At 45.1% G+C, this 21825-nt stretch overlaps 1 long non-coding RNA gene across 1 annotated transcript; it reads left to right on the forward strand.

The window, feature by feature from the left end:
• Positions 1 to 4416: 4416 nt before the first annotated feature.
• LOC113959566 lies at positions 4417 to 20106 on the forward strand. Its single transcript, XR_003531857.1, has 3 exons — positions 4417 to 4508; positions 12967 to 12970; positions 20068 to 20106. It is a non-coding gene; the product is annotated as an uncharacterized LOC113959566 (long non-coding RNA).
• Positions 20107 to 21825: the final 1719 nt, after the last annotated feature.

Genomic DNA, 21825 nt, shown 5'->3' on the forward strand with positions numbered 1-21825 from the left:
TGAAGGCAGTATATGCCTTTGCTAACCTGTTGTCTATCTCTCTGTCAATCTTACCATCCGAGGAGATGAGGCTACCTAGGTAAATAAACTGCTGGACTGATTTGAGCTCTGATTTGCCAATGGTGATAATGGGGATGACGGAAGACTTCCTGAGGTGCAGGTTGATAGAGAACTTCTGTCGTCTTTAAACTGACTTCCAGCCCAAAGAGCTCAGCAGCGTCTGCAAAGCAGGATGTTAAACGCTGCAGAGCTACTTCTGTGTGGGTGACAAGGGCAGCGTTATCAGCATAAAGCAGCTCCCGGACAAGATGGTTTAAGGTCTTAGTGTGGGCCTTCAGTTGCCGTAGGTTGAAAAGGCTCCCATCAGTACGGTATCAAATTTAGATATCGTCCTGATCATCGAGGTCTGCTGTGGCCCTTTGGAACATCATGCTGAAAAAGACTGTGAATAGGGTTGGTGTGAAAACACAGCCTTGTTTCACACCATTAGTTATTAGAAAGGGCTCAGAAAGTGCATTGCCATATCTGATTTGGCCGTGTTGATCCTCATGGAGTGAGATGATCATTTTAAGGAACTTGGGGGGACAATCTAAGTGTTCCAAAATCTGCCATAGACCTTTTCTGCTCATGGTATCGAAAACCTTGGTGAGACCACCAACTGTACCTGAAACAGGCTCCAGGCCTAAAAGAGTTAACTGAGATATCTTGACCTGCTAAGAAACCTCAATACCTGTTTTGCAAGAAGAACATTTTAGGAGCACTGGTTAATATCATGTTCTGTTCTGCTCACTGGACCAAAGGCCTTATTATAGAAAGAATAGGAGTAGTACACACACAGTAATAAATTAGGTGAACTAGATGTCTGAATAAGATCTAGAAGGCCCAGAGCCAGGATTTTGCAAACTTGAAGAATTCAGGTCACCTAATTGAAGAGGTCAAATTGAGGAAGATGTCAATGGTGACCACTAGAGGGATGAAGGTTTGAGCAGAAGACCCCCAAAGTAGAAGACGGCACATGCCTGGAAAGACTCCGCCCAGAGACTAGCCTACTTATTAATATGTATAATAAATGATGTAACCATGTATCAAAGTGTATAAAATGGCTTAATTTTGCACTTGCAAGTCGAGGTGGCTTGCTCCCAACGTTGAATAAACAAATACCTTGCTGCTTAAAGATAAAAGAAAAAGTCTCTGAGCAGTTTCTCGGACCGATTTTTCAGATTCATACCAGAAAGCCAAAGGTTCCAGGCTTTCTTTCCTGGGGATAAGGGTTGTTTTTTGCTTTTTCCAGCCATGGGATCCAACTGCCAGTCCCACTCCCAAAATTGCATATGGACGAAGATTGCTCGCAGACAAAGGGTACCCACCCAGAAACCTCTTACTGTCCACATAGTGCCGAGAGTGGCACACCAACTGCACACGAGAGACGGATGGTCAGGGCTTTCTTTCCTGGGTGGAAGGTCAGTCATTAGGGTTAGAGTTAGGGTTAGGGTTAGAGTAAGGGCTAGAGTTAGGGTTAGAGTTAGGGTTAGGGTTAGAGTTAGGGTTAGGGTTTAGTGTTAGTGTTCAACTTAGGGTTAGTTATGCTTAGGGTTAGCATTAGGGTTTAGAGTTTGGGTTATGGTTAGGTTTAGGGTGAGGGTTAGGGTTAGGGATAAGGTTAGGGATTTGGTTAGGATTAGGCTGTACAATTGCCAGAATTCCATATGGACGAAGATTCCTCCCAGACAAAATGCACCAGTGTGGTGGTGGGAAACAGTTTTCCCCCCTGAAGTTATAAAATGGTAAAACTCCAGGGGGTGGTGACCCTTGAGGTTTTTACCCAATGAGCGCTTTTGCAAAATATAAACATCACAAGCCGAACGGAAGAGAAGGTAGTTGTAGTTGTTGTAGAAGAAGTAGCCATGTTGTAGAGTCATGAGGAGTGAAAGCAGGAGCCCCTCGGGGGGAGGTTCTGGCCCTCCAGCCCCCGGCTGGGGGCTACAGGGACTTGGAACACTGTTAGACTGGGCTAGGTGCCTGTAACTAGAAAGCTGAAAGAAGTTTTCTCCACCGTGAGTGAGCAGCGGCAGAGACAGCAGTGAACAGAGGCTATGGCTGAAAGCCAACAGATAAGAACTGATCTGGAGAAGCAGCAGAAACAAACATGCAGCTGAGCAAGGAAGACACAGAATTGTCTGAGAGAGCCGAGAGAGAGCCAGCAGCAGAGAGAGAATTAGGCTCTACAGAGAGACAGAGGAAGTTGGGAACTGAAATAAAACCCCATACCCCTCTAAGACCTCCCAGAAAGGAGGAGGATGATGGACTCTTACATGAAAGAGTCTTAAAGTGCTACAGCACTTGCAGAAAGGAGCTGAAAAACTCTGAGAAGGAATGCGGAGGGGGTGACCTTGACCCCCCCGCAACTTGAGACAGAGCACAGAGCTCTGCAAAGGGGACTTCAATCCTCTGAAGATACAGACTGTCATGAAGACCCCCGTGCTTCATGGTATGACCGTGGTGACGCGACCGTTGTCTGGGGGAACGCAACCCACAGAAGATAACACCCTCGCTTGAAGATGAGTGACTGAGGGACTTGGATACCCCCTCGTGTGTACTGGCAGAGATCCAGCTACAGCTGCTGCATGAGAAGAAGAGAACTTGCTGCCTTAGAGACATTGCTGCTCTGAGAGTGGAAAAGGATCTTTTCTGCTTCCCTCCTGGACTTTTATTTGGAGGGGAGAAGAGATTTGATCCATTGTAAATACTTATGTCATGGTAGAGATAGCTAAGATTGTATATAATGTATTGTAGCATTTATTTGTACAGTCATTGTAATATATATTCCCTTTCCCCCATTTGAGTCTCGTGTGGTGTCTGGAAAACCCATCTCACACTGGGTTGAGATGTGGGAGGGGGTTTGGACTAGGGAATTGGATTTTGGAGCTCTCAAACCATGACAGCCAGGATAGAAAGTTCTTGCTGCCCATGGAGTGCCCAGGCTGGCCCACCAACTGCACCAGAGAGCCAAAGTTTCCAGGCTATCTTTCCTGGGGATAAGTGTAGAGGATTAGCTAGCAGGACAAGGACATATGGATATAGCTAAAGCTATGGACGAGCTGTTAGAGTATAGAACACAGCTTGTCTAGGCCGATGAGAAAATCTGAGATGGCAAGGCTACAGTGCCCTTGTACGTGCTAGTTGGCTGGTAAACAGGACGCTGTGATTAGCAAAACAAAAGCAACTGAGAGCCACCTTTGTCAACAGAAGAAGGGAGTAAAAGTGGAATCAACATTTAAGCAAGAACCAATAATGAGCTTAACTTTGCAATATGTATGAGCTAATTATAAAGCATATATTAAGCTGTTAGCAGTGATCAATAAACGAAGTTTGCTGATTCTCATATTGAGCGTCTCTCTCTTCCCTCGCCGCGACAATAAGGGCTGTTGTTTGCTTTTTCCAGCCCTGCACTCCAACTGGCAGTCCCATTCTCAAAATTGCGTACGGATGAAGATTCCTCGCAGACAAAAGGTGCCCACCCTAACCCAGGGTTAGGGTTTTGACATAGGGTTAGGTTTAGGGTGAGGTTTAGAGTTAGTTAGGGTTAGGGTTAGTGTTAGGGATAGGGTTAGGGTTACGATTAGAGTTTAGTGTTGGGGTTCAGCTTAGGGTTACTTATGGTTAAGGTTAGTTATGGTTAGAGGTAGTGTTAGGGTTTAAGGTTTGGATTATGGTTAGGTTTAGGGTGAGGGTTAGGGTTAGGGATAGAGTTAGGGATTTGGTTAGGGTTAGGTTGTCCTATTGCCAGAATTCCATACGGATGAAGATTCATCCCAGACAAAATGTGCCAGGATAGAAAGCTCTTGCTGGCAATGGAGTGCCCAGGCTGGCCCACCAACTGTACCAGAGAGCCAAAGTTTCCAGGCTTTCTTTCCTGGGGATAAGGGTTTTTGTTTTCTTTTTCCAGCCCTGTCCTCCAACTGCCAGTCCCACTCCCTAAATTGCATATGGACGAATATTCCTCCCAGACAAAAGGTGCCAGGACAGAAAGCTCTTGCTCTCCACGTAGTGCCGAAAGTGGTGCACAAACTACACACGAGAGACAGAGGGTCAGGGCTTTCTTTCCTGGATGGTAGATCAGTCGTTGGGGTTAGGGATAGGGTTAGGATTAGGATTAGTGTTAGGGTTATGGTTAGATCTTAGGGTTAGGGTTTGGCTTAGGGTTAGTTCTGGTTAGGTTTAGCATTAGGGTTTACGGTTTGGAATTGGATTTTGGAGTTCTCAAAGCATGACAGCCAGGATGGAAAGCTCTTGCTGCCCTTGGAGTGCCTAGGTGGCCCACCAACTGCACCAGAGCGCCAAAGGTTCCAGGCTTTCTTTCCTGGGGATAAGGGCTGTTGTTTGCCTTTTTCAACCGTGCGCTCCAACCGCCAGTCTGTGGGGTGAAGTCACAGCCCCACAAATAAAGTTTGAAGGATTTGGAGTGTTGCAGAGTGTTGGGCCATTTCCCGTGAGAGTAGTGGAGCTAAGTAGATAGTTCCCATGGACACAGCCTTGAGCTGTGTGACTGAGTGCAGGTGCAGCATTCCTGGATGTTGTTGTAAGAATATGTTTGTGTTGTGTGTGAGAAAGTAGAAGTAGGAGAACCTAATAAAAGGCTGCCTGCTGCTCTGAGCAGGCAGACATCCCTTTGTCTCATCATCCTTGGGTGTGTTGAGTGTCTTCTTTCCCCCTTGGACCGGGACCCTTCGACAGATACCCAGCGACAATGGTGCCCCATGTGAACCAGAAGAAAAGAAAAAAGACTGTCGACTATTGCCTGGGTCGTAGGGGTATCGCGACCGGAGGCAGGTGAGAGCTGCAGGGCAAGGTGCAGCAGGGTCTCGGTACTCAGGAGCTGAATAGCGGTGGGCGTGCTGCAGGACCCGGGTCCGATCGTTTTCTACACCTGCAGACAAGTGTTTCTGCCGCACTTGAGGCACAAGTTGACTGGGAAGCCTGGGGGCATCTGGCACTTGGTAGGGCGCAGGTGAGCTCCTGGGCACTTCTTCCTAGTCACCATGGGGGCAGACCACGTGTGCAAACGACAGGCGTGTGTTTATCGCCTGGAAAACTTCGTTACGGCGTTTTGGTGTTAGACCGACGAAGCTAAGTTATGTCGCTTGTTACTTTTGTGTCTTCGGACTGAGAGAAAAGCTGCTTTACCTGGGAGGACATCAGAGTACTAAAGAAGAGGGGCCGGGCGGAGCCGAACGGAGCCGAAGCGGGATCGGAGGTTGCGGAGCGGGGCCGGGACCAGCCGAGCGGCCCCGCCAAAATGGACGCACTGCTAGCGACTCGGCAGCACTTGTCCGAGATAACCAAGGACAGCTACGGCATGAATGTGCTGCTGATGGCCCGGGAGACGATCTTGTGACCATAGTGGCTGAATTCCACCTTAAGGAGCTTTCTACGTCTCCTCCGGACGGTGCCGTGCCTGTGTACCCGGCGCCGGGTGCCTGCGCAACCGTGTCTGGTCCGCCCGCTGTGGGTACCTGCGGAGCGGCGCCGGGTCCGGCTTCGGCGACGCTGAGTCCATCTATGCCCGCGCGGGCAGCGGCAGTCGTGCTGCGGCCCCAGCGGCCGCGGCCCTGGGTGCCAGCAGACTGGTAGCAGCTGCGGTCCCAGGCGCCGGCTCTGGCCAGAGCGGCCCCGGCCCCGGCTCGGAGCGGTACACCCACACATGCACCGGCGGCGCCCGTTCGGCCGCGGGCCGCGGCGCGGCGGACGGCGGGGGGGTCTGTTTTCCCCCGCGCTGCCGACAACCATGGTCCCGAGCGGTGTTGCGGGGGGGTAGCGGGCTGGTAGTGGCGACCGCGGTGTCAGGCGGTGCACTGGGGGGGCTGTCTGTGTTCTCCCCTGTTTTACACCGCCCCCCCCCGAGCTTCCCCCCCTCCCTTCCTCCTCCCCGGAACGTGTCCATCTGCAGCCGTTCCTTCCCTCCTGTGTATCATTCTTTCTCAGCAGACCATGTAGATAACTTGCGACATAAGGAGAGCAAAGGCAATTTGACTTCTCTTCCTGATTTTTCTCCGAAAGACCCAACCTCTATTCCCCCTCCTCCCCCTCCCTCCCTCCCTCTACCCCGTCCTCCGAGAAGTGCTAGTGAAAGCTCCCTTAGCGAAGCAACACTTGCTTTCAGGGGGACCGAGTGCTCAAGAGAAACAGGAGACGCAGGGGGGGCAGCGGGCGGGAAGAGGTGGAGAAGGGAGGACAAAATGCAGCAGTAGTTCTGTTGCTGTTATGACAAATAGAGTGTCCTTGCTCTATGAAAAATGTTGAAAATTTTCAAGGTAACATCCTGTCCGTTCCCGTCGTATTTGTCTTTTGCATGGGGAACTGTATAAGATTTACAAGTTAATATTAGCAAATATGCCTTAAATTCCCTTTAAGTTACGAGACTGATGAGAACTACACAACCAATAACTGCTTGAAATCTGTGTGTGACTGAGGAGAGTGTTTGAGGTGGCCACCTAAATGCATGATTGGAAAAAGACTGTGTGAAAGAGAAAAGCTACATGAATGTGTAACTGTGTAAACTTACAAATACTTTCTGCCGGTGTCAAGATTTTACAGGGATGTGTAACATGATTCTGTTGAACCATAGTGACTCCTTATTCTAAATGGTATATGAATTCTTCAGGTTCCCACCATGAGTAATTCCACTCTTATGAAAACTGGTGAGGTTTTAGTTATTTCAAGACTAGCCCTGTCTGACTGGCCGTGTGATTGGGACTGAAGTTAAATAAGACATTCTTACATAAATTTGGTGTTCTATTTCAACCTTGTTTCAGAGGTTTATAGAGGTTAAATCTCAGGTGGAGCCTTTCCCCTGGTGCTGTTCCCTTTTCATGTGTCGTGCTGCCCATGGGCTGTGGCTGTGTGGGCTATGCAGGAGGCAGAGTCGTTTGAGCTTTTCTGTGTTTTCCAGGGTTATCGATGTTGCTGCCCTGCTTGATCAGCCCGTTGTGGGGGACCCTGCAGACTGTCAGGGCCGTCTTGCGTCCTTTCTCAGAATCATCGACAGCGCTACAGATAGTGTGTCTCAGGGCCTCCTGATTGGAGACCAGAGTACACTAGTTATGTTGATCAGTGTGACCAGGGCTGCGACGTCATTTCAGGGAGTCCTTGTGTCTTCTTTTCGGGGCTTCTTTCATGCGGCAGCTGGTGGCAATATTCATTGTGGAACAGCTAGTCCTTCATCCTTGGGACGTGCCCTGCCTGTGGCAGCTGTGTTTTCAGAAAAATGTCCTCAATGCTTGTGACTACTGCTTGTTCTATACCAGATGTATTGATCACATAGTCTGACTGGTGGATGTTTAGCATTGTACGAAGGCAGCGTGGGTTAAGTGCCTTGTTAATCAACCATTCTAGTAGCACAATTGTGAGATTTTGGGATTTTTTGTTCATGTTGCAGTCATTGATGCTAACTGTATGAGGCAGATTTGTGCTATGGTCTCCACACCTTATCCTCCAGTGACAATTCCTAAAGGGACACGAATAGCTCAACTTGTATCTTTTCTGAGTTGTGTTCCTCAAGCAGAACCTCGTGAGCGTCGGGATGGAGGATTTGATTCCACTGATGCACCACAAGTCTTTTGGTCAGTGCCGATCTCTGCACAACGTCCACAGCTGACCTGCACTCTCTACGATATTTGAAACTTGCTGTTAGTTGTCCAAGCGGACGAACTTCTGCATTCGGGACCTGATGTAACTATCATTGCACGGACATCCTGGCCGGCCTCCTGGCCTGTGGTCACGCCAGGGGTTTGGGTTGTGAGACTAGGAGGTACTGCTCAGAATTTTCTTTTAGAATATATAGATCCTGTGTGATTTCAGCAGTGGCTCATACCTACAGAACAACTGCTGACGCTGCAACGGTTTGTTAAAGACCAGCTTGATGTTGATCACATTGAACCATTTCAGAATCCTTTAATCACCCCTGTCTTTGTGATAAAGAAAAAATCTGTGAGACGAAGGCTGTTGTATGATCTCAGACGGGTGGTGCGGTCATGGTTACCATGTCAGCATTGGTTTATTGACCCCTTCTATGCTTTCTGCTGAATAACCCATTGTTATTATTAATTTGACAGGTTGGGTTTTTTTCACAATCCAGTTAGACCCCAGTTATAGAGAAGAAAAAATCACATTTTCAGTTCCATCTATTGATCGTGCAGAACCTTACAAGTGTTATACATAGAAAGCCCTCTCCCAGGAAATGAAAATATTCCTATAATTTGTCGGTGGTTTATGATTCCAACATTGTCTCCTGTAATTTTCTGACTGTCTTTTGTTGTCATTATATAGGTAATATTTCTGCTGGCTGTGGCCACTGAGGATCAGTTGGGTGTGTTGGAAGCTGAAACCAGAAAGAGTCTACAATCCTTTGACCTACTAGTTGCTCCTGAGAAGGTGCAGCGAGAGGAACCTTGGAAGTATTTAGGGTTCAAAATTACACGGAAAACAGTTATTCCTCAGCCAGTTCAATTGGATATTAATGTCAAAACTCTACCTGACATACCAAAGTTGTTAGGGTCTTTGAATTGGATTAGGTCCTATTTGGAGATGGCAAACACCCAGCTGGCACCTCTATTTGACCTACTCAAACATTCTGACTATCCTCGGAAACCAAGGGAACTGACTAAAAGAGCAGTTCAAACCATCCAGCAAGTAGAGCAGGTTTTATATTCTAAATTTGTTTCACGAATTGATCATTGCTAAATTGTCTAATTTTTTATTTTTGCAGATCACAGTGTTCCTTTTGGGGCATTGGTACAGTGGTTTGACCATTGGTCTGATCTACTGCACATCACAGAGTGGCTATTTTTTGCCTTATCGGGCTCAAAAAAACTGCTCCTGGATTGTTTGAGCTCATAGCTCAAATCATTATTGAGGTTGGAAAAAGGTGTGTAGAGTGTCCTGGCAGAAATCCAGCACGCATTGTTGTACCTGTACAATCTCGTTACTTTCAGTGGTGCCTTGAAAACAAATGTGACTTGCAAACTGCTTTAACTGGGTTCCACAGCCAAATTTCTTATCATTTACCTTCACATTCCCTTCTTCAGATTTTTTTTTTAGGGAAATTCCAATTGGACAAAAACACTATGCAACGCAGAACCCCTCGATGGCCTTACAGTCTTTGCAGACAGCTCGAGGAAGACAAGTGAAGCTGCGGTAGCATGGAAAGTAGAATGTGGATGATGACATCAAATTGTTCATCAAGAGGGTTCTCCTCAAGTTGTGGAACTTCAAACTGTAACTCTTGCTTTTCAGTTATTTCCTAATCAGCCTTTAAATGTTATTACTGATTCTGCATATGTTGTTAATTTATTACAGCAACTCTATCAGGCAGTGTTGCGTTGTCCATCTCCAGGTCTTATTTTTCAAGTTTTGTTCGAACTCTAGAGAACTCTTTTGCAGAGACCTGTTCCTTATTTTGTGCTACATGTTTGTAGTCATACCTCTTTGCCAGGTTTCTTCACAGAGGGTAATGCCTGGGCAGATGCTTTTGTTTTTGCTGTCACTTTGAGACTTTTTCCTAACATTCACCAGCAAACTGTCTTGTCTCGTTAGTTTGTTTGTTTTTTTTTTGTTATTATCAAGGTGCAGAAGCTTTCAGACGTCGATTTGACTTGACTCATTCTATTGCTTGATAATTGTTGCCTCCTGTCCAGACTGTCATGATGCCTATACTGTTGTCCAGAGTGTCATAATGCCTATACTTCTGTCTATTTTGGTACTAACCCTCGAGACCTTAAGGCCTTACAGATGTGGCAATCGGATGACACTCATGTCAATGAATTTGGTAATTTAAAGCATGTCCATATGTCCACTGACATGTTTTCCCATGTGGTGGTTGCTAATGCACATACTAGACAAAAAAACCATGATGTCATTCAACACTTCCGTTGTGCTTTTGCTACATCTGGAGTACCCGCTCAAGTGTGGATTAACAATAAGCTGTCTTGTGTCTGTAGGTCTGTCAAAAATTTCTTTGTTTTGTAGAGGGTCACTCATGTTACGGCTATTTCACATTCTTCTGCAGGACACGTTATTGTGGAGAGAGTGCTTCAAAACAGAGAGGGGGAATGAGGGGATAACCCCCTCAGTCTCTAGGCTAGACAAAACTCTGCATGTCTCAAACCTTTTGACCTTCTCTGGCGATTGTCTTTATTTACCTTCTTTTAGAGTTTCAGGAAAAATATGCTGTGCTTGGCAAAAAACCTCCTCCAAACTGATAATCTTATGATTCCTGTGAGAGCTGAGGACAGAGCACAGCATGCAGATGCAGAACTTGTCTCTGGTCAATGGTCTGATCCACATGACTTGATAACTTGGGGAAAGGGATATGTTTGTCTCTACAGATAATAGTCCTTGCTGAATACCTGCGCAGTATGTACGTCCTGCTGTTGGTCCTGGAAGTCGTCAGTGCAATTCCTGACCTGTCAAAGTTCACTCCATGGCATAGTCGGAACGTCTGGGTGACTCTAATGAAGGAACTGAATCACATGACCTCTTGTGCATCACTGGCGTATCCAGAGCAACCATTTCACACCGGTCTTGTTGGTGTTCCTCTGGGTGACATGGAAGCATCTCTCCTGGTGCAGGATGTCATCCGACGGCGTGACTTATTGAAACGGGACTGTCATACTGTGCGCGGGTGTCGTGATCATGTTGATAGCTGGGATGATGTATTGTCTGTTAACACTCCACTCAAAAGTTAGGTATTTTAGAGTCACTGTTTGTAAAAGACTGTGTGTATTTTAATCATCGTGTAGGTTATGACATAGAAAGAGCACGTGGTGAGTCTATGGTACGGGATGTGTTCCCTGAATCGTCTTTCTATAGAAATAGTTGCTTCTGGTGTCGGTAAGAATCCGACTTGGAGTACTCCGGCAGTGAGTGCACCTTTTCGATTCCCTACGGGAGTGTTTCTTCTGTGTGAAGATAGAATCTAACCAGGAATCCCTGCACAGCCATTAGGGGGACCTTGTACATCTAAAAAGTTGGTGGTTGTAGTTGTGTTGCTGATGCTGCCTTGTTTAGTATCGCTCCTGCAAAGGGCCCTGCAGGATGTGATGCGGGCGGTCTTTGTGGCACAATTACAGACGGGGGAATTGTGGGGTGAAGTCACAACCCCACAAATGAAGTTTGAAGGATTTGGAGTGTTGCAGAGTGTTGGACCATTTCCTGTGAGAGCAGTGGAACTAAGTAGATAGTTCCCATGGACACAACCTTGAGCTGTGTGGCTGAGTGCAGGTGCCACATTCCTGGATGTTGTTGTAAGAATATGTTTGTGTTGTGTGTGAGAAAGTAGAAGTAGGAGAACCTAATAAAAGGCTACCTGCTACTCTGAGCAGGCAGACATCCCTTTGTCTCATCATCCTTGGGTGTGTTGAGTGTCTTCTTCCCCCCTTGGACTTGGACCCTTCGACAGATACCCAGCGACACCAGTCCCACTCTCAAAATTGCATATGGACGAAGATTCCTCCCAGACAAAAGGTGCCCATCCAGAAACCTCTTACTGTCTACATAGTACTGAGAATGGCGCACCAACTGCACGCGAGAAACGAGGGTCAGGGCTTTCTTTCCTGGGTGGCAACTCAGTCGTTAGGGTTAGGGTTAGGGTTTTGTCATTGGGTTAGGGTTAGGGTTAGGGTGTTACCATCTGCTTAAATATTGCCGAAAGGACTTTCAGATTCGAATATTCACTTGATCAAAATTAAAACTCATACAAGTTTTCTGTTGATACCAAAACTGTTTTTATTAATTGCTAAGAGATGCAAAGAGGAAAAAATAAGAAAAGGTTCTAAAATGCTAAGATTACTTTTAGAAGCAGAGAAAAGATACCACCAAAAACTACCTTTCCGTTGAAACTGGTCTGTGGGGTGGGGGGGAGGGAGAGAGAAACAGTTTTCTGCCCTTTTTTTCTCTGTCTCTGCCCGCTTTGGATGTTATCTCTTTAACCACAGGGGGTCTTTTACAGCTTTAGTTCTCTGGAATGCAACCAGGATGTGGGCTTCGCCACTCACACCCGACCATGTCCCAGGCCGTGCAGAGGTCCCGGTCCAGCTGCACCTCTCGGCCCTCAGAAATATGGTCAGGGTGGAGAAACTCATGCAGGTGGCATGGTGGGTCTCAGTCCACTTCAAGACAGCAGAGGTCCAGTCTCTGGTGACGGAAGGCAGCATACGGTGGCAGAAGAAAAGGTGAGGGCGAGACGGGGGAGAGATTCTCAGCTGCTATAGCCAGTTCTCTTTCCCACTCCTCTTTCCCTACTTTTCCCAAATTTCTCCTCAACTTTTATAGTGTTCAAAGGAGGTTGTGTGTGGTTTCTTGGCACGTAGCCCTATTCAGATGTTTGAAGAGATATGATAACCATGAACAATAACAGGATCCTTTGGCAGGAAAACTCCAGTGGGAAAATTCTGGTGAGAACTTCTGGTGGAAAACTGACACAGAATTTTTGGTAGGAAGTTTTTTGACAGGCAGAAACAATGGCAAAACATAATTTTTGGCATTTGTATGTTAACTGTCTGTTACATGCCACCCCATGGTTCGACGTTGTTTCTCGGGACATCGAGGTAGTTTTCTTCAGTGGTGGTAATACGAATATAGCGAACAGAGGGGGAGAAAGAAACAAGCAAGCGGTCTATCATGCATTTAACTAGGCCAATGCCAATAATTAGGAACAAAATTCCAATGACAATTACTATTCCAATTTGTGCTATCCATTTTCCCCATCCAGTGAGTCCAAAGGACTCTAGGATGTTAGTAACCCATGTTCCAACTTCTTGCGGGTGCATTGCATAAAACAAATTTCTAGTGTGGTTACTTATTTCTCTCGTTGTTCGTACCTCCTGAATGGAGGTCAAAGCATTATAAATTGTTACACAGCATTCGGTTTCTGATAAATTTAACATTCCACAAACCTTGTTCTTTTAACAGTAATGTATCTAATGCTAATCTGTTTTGCAATGTCATCTTAGTAACTTGCTGGACTTGAGTGTTTAATTCTCCAAATGCATGTTGTGTCCAATTGCTTAAAACACTTAATTGCCAGGTAATATCTTCTAATACAAATTGGTGTCTTTTTAAGGTGACATAGGGGGTAAAGAAATTCTCAAGAAAAAGGGATACTTTTTACCCGGTGGTGTAATAATCTGGAAAATCAACTCCTTTAATTGCCCCTTCTGGCCTTTGTGTTGCTTTTGAAGAGGGAATAATACTGCGATGATGACAACGTTCTTTAGACCCTTTAGTGAAAGTAAAGACACGTCTGGGGCAAAGAGAGGGAATTCCAGGTCCACACCTAAGTCCAGCATGCTACTCTAATGACAAATGTGAATAAAACTTTCCATCAGAGCATCCCCAAGCCATTCCCAGAGGGGCTATATATTTTGCAGTTTTACAGTCAGTATTGTCTGCATGATCAAGGATGGTGATTTTTGGTTTAGTATTTATTGGAGTACCATGGATTGGGTAGTGGGTGTAGGGAACTCCACAGGGATTAAGAAGATATATGTAGGTTGAGTTACAGGATTCATCCTGATTTCTCCAGCCTTTAGAAGGGTATCTCCAACAAGTACACATATCTCTTATCAAAGTTCTAATTCTGAGTGAAAACCATGTTTCTGGAGGATCTCCTGGTCCTTCTTTGCATGTTATAACCTTTGAGCAATTGAATAAAGGACTTTCTTCTACCTGAGGCATGGTAAATTTGGGTTCTGTAAATTTGGATTCAAAAAATACTTGTACAGACCATGCCCACATTAAGTTTTCCCAGTTAATTGGAGTTATATTTGTTACATTAGGAAGTTGTACACACCAGGAAGGACTAAAAACTGTGGCATATTTACTTTTGTATACATCTGGTGAGTATAATGGGTCAAAGAGTGGATCCCATGTGTAAATAAGGCAGGGTTGTCTAGCATTATATTCCTCAAAGGTTATCATTCCAGGTTTAAATTCACCTTTACTTGATGTAATAGATGGGTGAGGGGATTCAATTTGAGATAAGATGGTTATATTTACCTTTGGACGTATTGTTTTACAATATTTGGTGTGTGACATCCAGTCTTGAGTCATATTAGGAGGTGAGGTGTAAGTTTGGTAAAGACCATGCACTATAGGGATACCTTTTCAGTGTATTTGGACTCCGTTGTTCTTGTTGGTCCACTTTTCGGGTAGGGGCAATGGGGCTGTCACACTAGCCATGTTAAAACCAAAAGATAAATTCAAAGGTATCATAAAAAATCGCAATCTTTGTTCAGCAGACTCGGGTAAAGTTACACATATACCCTGATCGGTATGATTCCATATTTTTGCAAACCCTTTGACTAGTTCCCAGGCAAGGTTCCTTTGATTTTCACTTTTAACAGTCTGTTCTGCTGAGCACATGTACAAGGTAAGTAACCATACAAACATAACTAACAAATTATAACTACAGTTACCAGTAAACTGAACCATAGTCCAAATCTGAGATTATTCATTCACAGTTCTGAATACTTTTCTCTGTTGGGCGGTTACCTGTAAAAGAAAAGAAAAAGGTCTGTCTGGCCCCTTTTAGGGCCAAATATTAAAATGTAGGAACAATCCACCGAGAGCTTATTTTGTGTTCTTTACCATAAGCATCTTTTGCTTTCCAGGTGTATATGTTCAAGGGAGTGGTGAGTACCATTGGTACAGCTCCTATAGAAGGTAGTTCCACTAATACAGGTTGTCCAGGAAGGTGAGAGGGTTTTTGATTACTCTCAGGTTTTGATGTTGCTGGTATCAGAGAGGGAGGCTGTGGATAAAAAACTGTGAGTCTGGGACAGCCATTTACTCCTGTCATTCACCATTTTTACAGCATCCCAAAGTTGCTCAGTCCAGTTGGATTTCTGAGGTTTTAGAAATCGTTTAAGCAGACCATTTGTTCTTTCCACTATGCCATTTGCTTGTGGATAATATGGTGTGTGAAATATCCACTGGATTCCTTCTTCCTTGGCCCACTCCTGGATGATGGCAGCTGTGAAGTCTGACCTGTTATCTGATTGGATAGATACAGGTTTGGGGAAAAAACTGAACCACATTTTAAGAGCTTCTAGAGTGTTTGTACTGGTTGCTCGAGGGAAAGCTTCTGCTTGCACTAATCCTGACCTGACTTCCACTCCCACTAACACATACTGTTTTCCCTCAGACTTTCAAAAGAGTCCAATATAGTCTATCTGCCATGTGTCCCACAACCCTTTTCTGTCTCTGATATGTAACGGGGGTTGTTCTAGAGGGTGACACTCGAGTCGAGTTCTGCACTGTTCACATGAGGATATGCAGGTGCGGCACATCTCTCGAGTTACTGGTCATCCCCTGCTTCCTGCTTCTCTGTATAGGTCTTGTCCTCCTGTGTGCTGTCTCTTTAAATGCAACCACTCTAACAATCTGTTCCAGTTCTCTGTGGGAGTTTTTACACTTAGAGGGGCTAATCTGGTCAATTCATCTACTTTGTTGTTCCAGTGGCTAGCGGGACTTTCATTTTCTTGATGAGAGGCTACCCATCCAACTAAAAAATTCCCTTTCTTTACTATAGCAAGAATTTCTTGCCATTTCTCTTTTTACCAAACAGGGACTCTATTCACTTCCCAGTCATTTTTGTCCCAGAAGGGGAGCCACTCAGTACACCCTTTGAACACAGCAAAAGAATCAGTGTAGACATATATAGAGTCAGAGGTTTCGGCTTCATGATTAAATACACTCCAAACTGCTACTAATTCTCCTACCTGTGCACTGCCTTCTCCTTCAGTTATTATTTTGTCTCCTGTATGTACCTGTAAAACTACAGCACGATATTTCCAAACTTTACCTTCCCGTTTAGCTGAGGCATCAGTAAACCACGCATTTTGCATTACGATGTCGGTAGTCTACCATTAGCCTCCAATTACCATTTGGCTTACGGACAGGTCGCATAGGAGAATTGTAAGGAGAATGTGTTGCAATCACTATTACTTTTTCTTTTAAATCTCCAATAACTGGAGTGATTCCTTCCCTTGCTCCCAAGGATAAGGGGTAAGGTTTGACATTGGTTACTAGGGAGGGAGGAAGAGCAGGGGCAGGACTTAGTAAACACAGATGTGGGATTTCTTTTCCAAAAACCCATATGTTTCCTTCCTCATCAGTCCAAGACCTTCCCTTCAGGAGGTCTAGTCCCAGTAAATTGGTAGGAAGTTTACCCAAAATCATTAGGGTTTCAACTGCTTTCTCCTCCCCTGGTAACCAGCATCTTACCTTTGCTGTTATCTGGGGTTGTATGTTCCCGAAAGCATCCACAACAAATATGCCTTTACGTGAGGGAGTGATTCCACATGCAGATGCATCTTCAATTTTCAGGGCAGATACCTGAGCGCCAGTGTCTATTAAAAAAGTCACGGGGTTTTGTGGGGACCAATAGGAAAGGTTATTAACAAATCTCCTTTGGAATTTTTGGTAAACCGTCTAATGTAAAACCAACCTTCATCCCCCCGCTTACCTACCGAGGACGAAGAGAGGAGTTTCCCGTCACCTCCCCTTGCTGTGATCCCTCCCCTTTCTGTGACCCCTCCAGGGAAGGGGTTGTAGCTGGGACAGCTTTCAGGGATCCCTCTTTTATTGACCATTCTTGAATTAATATCTCTAATTTTTCTGTGGGTTGGCCATCCATTAGGGATTTTGGGATTCCTTTTTGCAAACCCACAATCCAGAGGGCATTCCTTTTTTCCCTGTATCCCCCAGTGTTAGTGGGTCCTCCTTGTCCAGAGGAGAATGTTACCTTTTGGAGTCTTGCTGGAGTACTTTTGCATTCGGTGCGCAGAATTGATTTTGTATCAATAGTAATTGGGGGTACCGGACCATATTTTCTTCCATAATTAATTAATTCCTGTGCCACTTCTCCCCAGGTCCAAATCTTATTTTCTCCACGGTAAAGACTGGGGGTTAAAGTTGCTTCTAAAGTGGCTGCAGTTCTTTCCCCTTTGGTGAGGCTTTCTATTTGTCTTCTTAGTTGAATGCCAATGGGCTTCATAGCCTCAGGGAGTCCCCTGATAAGGGGAATCATTCTTTCAGGGTCTATAGGCAACATCATAGGGGATTCACGTCTTGGTGCTAATTCCCTATCATACATCATTTGTAAACAAGCAGCCTTTTGAACACTTTCTACAATCTGATTAACATTTCCCACTATAGCCAGAGGATCTCCCCTTTCTAAGGGGTTGAGTCCTCCAGCCCAATAGGCTGTTCTTTGGGTAAGGGACCAGGGTGCATGGTTATCTCCTGTGGTCAGGAAAACTCCGGCTCCCCAAAATCCTTCAACCTCTTTCTGATAACAAAATTTGGTCATCCCCAGTAAGAGAGACTCTCCAAACATACTCAGTCTCAGATTCTTTAGGGCTTCTGCTATATTCCTTTTTCAACTTAGCTAATTCAGTTGCTGTATAAGGGACTTCTTTTATAGTTATTTGAGGTGTATCGTCATCCGAGCCCTCATATGTGTATTCTGTTTTAATTAGGGGACAGAGAGACACCGACAGCTTTTCCACTTGATCACGCAAAGGTTTTAAGTCAGAGAGGGGGTATATTTCTTTAGATGACTCCAACTCTGACTCCCTTTTTCCTTCTCTCATTAATCTTGCATACAACTCCTCTTGGAGCACATGGGCTGTAGCCCTTTCATTCCTTATCTCTTCCCGGAGGACAGTGACAGTAGCCTTTCTTTCCTCCAACTGCATCTGCAAAGACTTAACTGAGTCTTGCAGTGAGTTAACCACTTTCATGTGAGCTTTTTGCTGCTGTTCTTTGTTGTTAATTGCAGTTATTGCAACTGCACCTAATATTGAACAAATGATAGGTTTTCCTTTACCTTTTCTCGCCCCTGCCTGCAGGGTAGAGATTCGATCAACAATCGCTTGAATATTACACCAATTATCTTGTGCCCATTCCATTCCTGGAGGAGATGACCTGGCACCAAATTCATCTAACAGATTAGTAAGAGCTTGCACATTATGTTCCATGTTACCACAAATTTGGAGTAAATATGTCCCCAGCGGGTTCCTCTTAAAAGTTACAGCAAATTTCCAAAGTTCTTCACTCCTCTCCCTGGAAAGACCCCTCTTAAAAAGTTACCTTACAAATTCGGAGCGATCTTCTCCAGAGAGCCCCTCTTAAAAGTTTCAGCAAATTTCCCAAAGTCTCGCTCCTTCCTCTGGAGAGTTACCTGTTAAAAAAGTTACGTTACAACCAAAACCGAGGTGAACTTATCTGGGGGGTCCCTCGTAAAAGTTAATTTCCAAAGTTTCACCCCTTTCTCCCCAGAAAGCACAAAGTTACAATGTGCACATTAACTTCAAAATCAAAACAAAACAATGAAAAAAACTGAAAAATAACTTGTAAAGTCAAAAGTCTTTAAGTCACACAGTCATAAAGTCAAAAAAAAAGAAAGGAAGAGAAAAGAAGGTAAGGGAGGTAGGTAAGGAAAGTAGGTAAGATAGGTAGGTAAGGTAGGTAGGTAAGGTACCTTACTCTGATTGTCTTATCACAGAATGATCGATCATAAAAATTAGCAATTATCAGGTTTTGGAATGAACAGTTTTACTTAAGAGAATCCTGTCCATGACTCCAATCAAGAAATGTTACGATCTGCTTAAATATTGCAGAAAGAACTTTTAGATTCGAATATTCCCTTGAGCAAAATTAAAACTCATACAAGTTATCTGTTGATACCAAAACTGTTTTTATTAATTTCTAAGAGATGCAAAGAGAAAGAGGAAAAAATAAGAAAAGGTTGGAAAATGCTAAGATTATTTTTAGAAGCAGAGAAAAAGATACCACCAAAACTACCTTTTCATCAGAGCTGGTCTTTAGGGGGGGGGGGGCGGGGAGAGAGAAACCGTTTTTGCCCTTTTTTTTTCTCAGGTCTCTGCTGCCTTCGATGTTATCTCTTTAGATGCAGGGGGTCTTAGTTCTCTGGAATGCAGCCAGGATGTGGCTTCACTGCTCACACCAACCGTGTCCCAGGCCATGCAGAGGTCTCGGTCTGCACCTCTCGGCCCTCAGAAATATGGTCAGGGTGGAAAAAACTCACGCAGGTAGCACGGTGGGTCTCAGTCCACTTCAAGATGGCAGAAGTCCAGTCTCTGGTGACGACAGGCAGCTTACGGTGGCAGAAGAAAAGGTGAGGGCGAGGTGGAGAAGAGATCTTTAGCTGCTATAGCCAGTTCTCTCCTACTCCTCTTTCCCTGTTTTTCCCAAATTTCTCTTCATCTTTTATAGTATTCAAAGGAGGTTGTGTGTGGTTTCTTGGCACGTAACCCTATTCAGATGTTCACAGAGATATGATAACCATGAACAATACCAGGATCTTTTGGCAGGAAAACTCCAATGGGAAAATCCTGGTGAGAACTTCTGGTGGAAAACTGACACAGAATTTTTGGTAGGAAGCTTTTGACAGGCAGAAACAATGGCGAAACATAATTTTTGGCATTTGTATGTTATCTGTCTGTTACAAAAGACCATCTCAATTCTTGTTCCATAGGGCTCAGGCCATCAAACTTTGGGCACATTTCACAGGCACCATGGACATATACTGGAAATTTCCTGCAGGAATTTCACTGCAGGGACTGACAGGATGGTTTGAAGAAGTCCATTCCTAACAGTTAGGATTTAATATAGCTAAAATTCTGACTTAGAGACAGCAGGATAAAAGTAAAGTCCTGTCTCGTGGACCACCCTCCGGGATAACAACCCCCTTTGTACCTCCCTGGGGTAACAACCCCCTACAGAACCCAAACAGCTCCCGGGCATGGGTGACCCTGAGCCCCAGGGACCCCCCAGATCCACTTCCCACACCCCAGGGACTCCCAAACCCTGGTGTGGGTCCCCCCACATGGGACACCTCCCCCGCTCTCACCCACCTCCCCTGAGCCCATGGATGCTTCCGCCCTGCCCCTCAGGCACCCTCAGGGGGTTCCAAGGGAAAAAAACCACAAAAACATCCAAAGAAAACTAAAATGAAAAAACCCAATGCTCACCTCTCCCCAAAAGAATCATGGCTAGGCTTCGCGAATGAAGATTTGGGGAGGGCACTACCCACATTTGTTAAAAGCGCTTTGGTGGCTAAAAAGGCCAATACAGGATAGGCACATCCAGTTGCAAAAGGCACAGCAGAAAGACTCCTTAGGTGGTATATTCTGCAAGGCACGATTCTTTCTTCATTGTCTTTTCTCCTCAAGAGTGACCCTGCAGGCTTTCTCAAAAGCATCAACAGCGTTAAAGATAGTGTGTCTCCAGAACTCCTGGTTCGAGACCAGAGTAGACCAGTTATGTTGATCAATATGACCAAAGCTGAGATGTTGTTTCAGGGAGTCCTTGTATCTTCTCTTTGGGGCTCCTCTCTTGTGGCAGTCGGTGGTAAGTTCACCATAAAGCAAGATCTTAGGGAGATGGTGGTCCTTCATCCTTGAGACGTGTCCTGCTCAGGGCAGCTGTGTTCTCAGCAACATGGCCTCAATACTTGTGATTGCTACTTGTTCTAGAACAGACGTATTAGTCACATAATCTGACCAGTGAATGTTTAGGATTGTATGGAGGCAGCGTTGATGGAAGCGTTCTCGGAGTCACAGGTGGTGGCGGTATATGACCCATGATTCAGATCCATATAAAAGAGTTGACAGAATAATGGCTCTGTAAAGTACTGATCTTTGAACTTTTCTTCACGTGTTTATTTGGCCAAACTCTTTTATGAAGCTTTCCGAAGGCACTATATGCCTTTGCTTACCTGTTGTCTATCTCTCTGTCAATCTTACCATCCGAGGAGATGAGGCTACCTAGGTAATTAAACTGCTGGACTGATTTGACCTCTTATTCACCAATGGTGATATGGGGAAGACGGAAGACTTCCCGAGGTGCTGGTTGATAGAGAACTTCTCTCTTCTTTAAGCTGACTTCCAACCCAAAGAGCTCAGTAGCATCTGCAAAGCAGGATGTTAAACGCTGCAGAGCTACTTCTGTGTGGGCAACAAGGACGGCGTCATCAGCATAAAGCAGCTCCCGGACAAGATGGTTTAAGGTCTTAGTGTGGGCCTTCAGACACCTTAGGTTGAATAGACTTCCATCAGTACGATATCAAATGTAGATACCATCCTGATCATCGAGGTCTGCCGTGGCCCTTTCAAGCATCATGCTGAAAAAGACTGCGAATAGGGTTGGTGCAAGAACGCAACCTTGTTTCACACCATTAGTTATTAGAAAGGGCTCAGAAAGGGCACTGCTGTATCTGACTTGGCCATGCTGATCCTCATGGAGTGAGATGATCATTTTAAGGAACTTGGGGGGACAACCTAAGCGTTCCAAAATCTGCCATAGACCTTTTCTGCTCACATTATTGAAAGTCTTGGTGAGATCAACAAAGGTTACATAGAGACCTTTGTTCTGTTTCCTACACTTCTCTTGCAGTTATCTGAGAACAAATACCATATCTGTGGTACTCCTGTTGGCTCTGAAACCACACTGACTTTCAGGTAGAATTCCTTCTGCTATAGCAGGTATTAGTCTGTTCAAGAGTATTCTTGCCAGGATTTTGCCAGCAATGGAGAAGAGTAATACTATGGTAATTTGAACAGTCTGATTTAATTCCTTTCTTCTTATACAAAGTGATGATGACTGCATCATGAAGGTCTGATGGTAGTTCGCCGAGTTCCCAACAAACTCGTGAAATTTAGCATGGAGTGCAAGGCCCCCATGTTTCCAGACTTCAGGTGGAATTCCATCAACCCCAACTGCCTTGCCAATTTTCACCTGCTG

The sequence above is a fragment of the Corapipo altera genome, unplaced genomic scaffold (genome assembly GCF_003945725.1).
Source record: "Corapipo altera isolate COAL_440 unplaced genomic scaffold, ASM394572v1 60871, whole genome shotgun sequence".
Classification (NCBI taxonomy): Eukaryota; Metazoa; Chordata; class Aves; order Passeriformes; family Pipridae; genus Corapipo; species Corapipo altera.